The 3813-nt window shown below is 39.8% G+C and overlaps 1 long non-coding RNA gene across 1 annotated transcript in view; it reads left to right on the forward strand.

Moving 5' to 3' along the window:
• The first annotated feature begins 1115 nt into the window (after positions 1–1115).
• LOC128248040 (uncharacterized) overlaps positions 1116–3813 on the forward strand; it is a 13148-nt gene continuing 10450 nt past the window's right edge. Inside the window, exon 1 of the long non-coding RNA XR_008264314.1 lies at positions 1116–1180. This is a non-coding gene — a long non-coding RNA (uncharacterized LOC128248040). The remainder of the gene's footprint in view (positions 1181–3813) is intronic.

A 3813-nucleotide genomic window follows, 5' to 3' on the forward strand; every position in this document is an offset into this window, starting at 1 on the left:
CACACACACACACACACACACACACACACACACACACACACACTTGTCAGTTAGCTATAACAATGCAAAACACTCAACAGTACAACACTCATTAACAAAGTTGTTAGTTTGCCAAGACTGAAAAGGTGCTTTCTTTTAAGCATTTCTGGTACAAGTGTTCTGATGACATTAAAGCCTTCGGAGATATGTTCAGGATAGTTGACAGGAACATGTAATATGAATGAACAGTACATATTGGGTGAAGACACTGTGGTGAAAACTAAAGGGAAGAAAACCAAAGATTGTGTAGAAGGGAATGAAAAAGTCTGGTCTGAAAGTATTAGCAACTCTGAGGTGATGACATAGGATGACCATGAGGAGTAGTGATACATCATACTACAGAGCTGCCCAGCCTGAGCAAGCTTGGCAAAATACACAATAAACTGATGATGATAATGTCTGATAATGACTTTTCTTACGGAAGAAAGTTAAAGGTTTCAAATTTATTTATGGAAAAGGAATGAGATTGTTTGATGTTAGTGCTTTTCTGTAGGATATCATCATAAGTGAAGTGAAATAGCTACAACCAGGAACCCAAATTAGAACTTGAATAGGTTATTAAAACTAAAGGGATAAAAGGTCAGGCTGACCTATGTTTTGCCTCACAAAACACACAGCATGATCATGGTTTAAGTTGTGTGAAGAAATCAAATCAATATTCACTTTGCTGAAAGCAATTTCATCATTCTTGTTGATTTCAAAGAGACCAAAGGAAATGTTTCAAATATGCTGTGAAAAAAATATTCCGGAAAGAAACACCATTTGGTATCAACATTGCAGCAACCTACACAGTATTGGACTAGATGATACAAGTTCAAATATAAAAATTCTGATTTATGAGGGTAACAAAACAGACACGGTATAGCAATGATAGTGGTGACAGGGGTGGTGGGGGTAGTGAATGTGTTTGGACCAGGAAGGCTTGAGCTAGTAATTCTATCCTGTTGATATCTGTCTGTCTGTCTGTTTCTCTCTCTCCATCTCTCTCTCTCTCTCTCTCTCTATATATATATATATATATATATATATATATATATATATATATTTATATTCTTTTATTTTCTTTGTTTCAGTTATTTGACTGTGGCCATGCTGGAGCACCAACTTTAGTCGAAGAAACTGACCCCAGGACTTATTCTTTGTAAGCCTAATACTTATTCTATTGGTCTCTCTAGCCGAACTGCTAAGTTACGGGGACATAAACACAACAATATCGGTTGTCAAGCGATGGGGGGAGGGGGACAAACACAGACACATAAATACATACATATACATATATATATATATATTACACTTCTATATTTAAGAGATGAGGAATCATTACATTATTTACATTATTTACATTTGACAGATATTTGTCCTCATCTTGTTTGTTGTTAACACAACATTTCAACAGATATACCCTCCAGCTTTCATCAGGTGTCTTGGGGAAATTTCAAACCTGGGCATATGGCGTAGTGGTTAAGAGCGTGGGCTACTAACCCCAAGATTCCGAGTTTGAAATTTTCCCAAGACACCTGAAGAAGGCTGGAAGGTATATCAGTCGAAACGTTGTGTTGACAACAAACAAGATAAGGACAGACATCCATCAAATGTAAATAATGCAAATAATTTACACACACACACACACATATATACGACGGGCTTCTTTCAGTTTCCGTCTACCGAATCCACTCACAAGGTTTTCGTAGGCCCAAGTGATTGGGAAGCAAGCTTCCTACCACACAACCACTCCTGCACCTGTATATACACACACACACACACACACACACATATATATATACTATATATATATACTATATATATATATATATCATCATCATCATCATCATTGTTGTCATTTAACGTCCGCTCTCCATGCTGGCATGGATTGGACGGTTTGACTGAGGGTTGGCAAGCCAGAAGGCTGCACAGGCTCCAATCTGATCTGGCAATGTTTCTACAGCTGCATGCTCTTCCTAACGCCAACCACTCTGAGAGTGTAGTGGGTGTTTTTTACGTGCCACTGACATGAGGGCCAGCCAGGTGCTACTGGTATCAGCCATGCTTGAATGGTGCTTTTTACATGCCACACAGCATATCTCCAAAGGTCTCGGTCACTTGTCATTGCCTCAGTGAGGTCCAACGTTTGAAGGTTGTGCTTCACCACGTCATCTCAGGTTTTCCTGGGTCTACCTCTTCCACAAGTTCCCTCTACTGCTAGAGTGTGACACTTCATCACACAGCTGTCTTCATCCATATACAACACATGACTCTACCAGCACAATCATCTCTCTTGTGCACCGCATCTTATGCTTCTTATGTCCAACTTTTCTCTCAGGGCACTTACACTCTGTCATCTATGCACACTGACATTACACATCTAGCGGAGCATACTAGCGTCATTCCTTGCAAGCTTGCGCATGTCCTCAGCAGTCACAGCCCATGTTTCCCTGCTATGTAGCATGGCTGTTCACACATATGCGTCATACAGTCTACTTTTCACTCTGAGTGAGAGGCCTTTTGTTACCAGCAGAGGTAGAAGCTCTCTGAACTTTCCCCAGGTTTTTCTTATTCTAGCGGCTACACTCTCAGAATATCCACTCCCACAACTGACTTGGTCACCTAGGTAACAGAAACTATAAACTACTTGTAGTTTTTCCCCCTGGGATGTGATGGAAGCCGTTTTCTGCACATTCTTAGTGTTTATTGCCCTTGAGCATTTGCCAGAGATACAAACAATTTTACAGTTAGCCTTCCTTTGATATTGCACCTCTTATGTGTCTATAGCTTACACCAGGTACATCTTATGGAGTTTCTACCTATGCCTTTTCTACAGATCGAGCAGGGCTATCTACTTGAAGGGATTTGGGGTTTGTCTGCCTTCCTACTTGTTAAGTCTTCGGTTTTTGCTAGATTGACTTGAAGGCCCTTTGATTCTAGAGCTTGCTTTCACACCTGAAACTTCTCTTCTAGTTCTGATAGTGACTCAGCTATTAGAGCAAGGTCATCAGCATAGAGGAGCTCCCAGGGACAACCTGTCTTGAAATTCCTCTAATATTTCCTGGAGGACTATGATAAATAAGATGGGGCTGAGGACTGATCCTTGGTGGACCCCTATCCCTACTCGGAATTCTTGATTGTACTCGTTGCCCACCCTCACCTTACTGACAAACATCCTTGTACAGCTCTCACGAACCACTCATCTATCCTTAATTTCTACATTGACCACCAGATAAGGGGTTGGAGACCCTGTCAAAGGCTTTCTCCATGTCACCAAAAGACAGTTACAGAGGTTTATCTGTACGTAGGTATTTCTCCTGCAGCTGTCTTACCAGAAATATAGCATCAGTGGTGCTTTTCCCTGGCACAAACCAAAACTGCATCTCATCTAGACTGACTCTCTCCCTAATTAGTTGGGCTATGACCCTCTCCGTGACTTTCATTATCTGATTCAACAACTTGATACCTCTAAAATTATTCGTATAATGCACCACCTTTACCCCTTTTAATTTTATTTAATTAATTTATCTATTTTTTAGATTGTTAATTTGCAAATATTATACTAATGTTTTTTCATGGAGAACTACATTTCATCAAAAAATTCCCTCCAAAATTGAATGTTTGGTAGGGGAGACAGTACATTTTGTATTCTAAATATAACTCAGAGGAGAAAAAGAAAGAGGGCGAAAAAAGAAGGAAAAAGGGGAAGAGAGAAAGAAAGCAAAATGACTTTCAGTGATGGCCAACCCCCCAACCTCTGCATCTGTTTTTTTTTTTGTTTTTTGTTTTTTT

The sequence above is a fragment of the Octopus bimaculoides genome, chromosome 6, assembly GCF_001194135.2.
Source record: "Octopus bimaculoides isolate UCB-OBI-ISO-001 chromosome 6, ASM119413v2, whole genome shotgun sequence".
Lineage (NCBI taxonomy): Eukaryota > Metazoa > Mollusca > Cephalopoda > Octopoda > Octopodidae > Octopus > Octopus bimaculoides.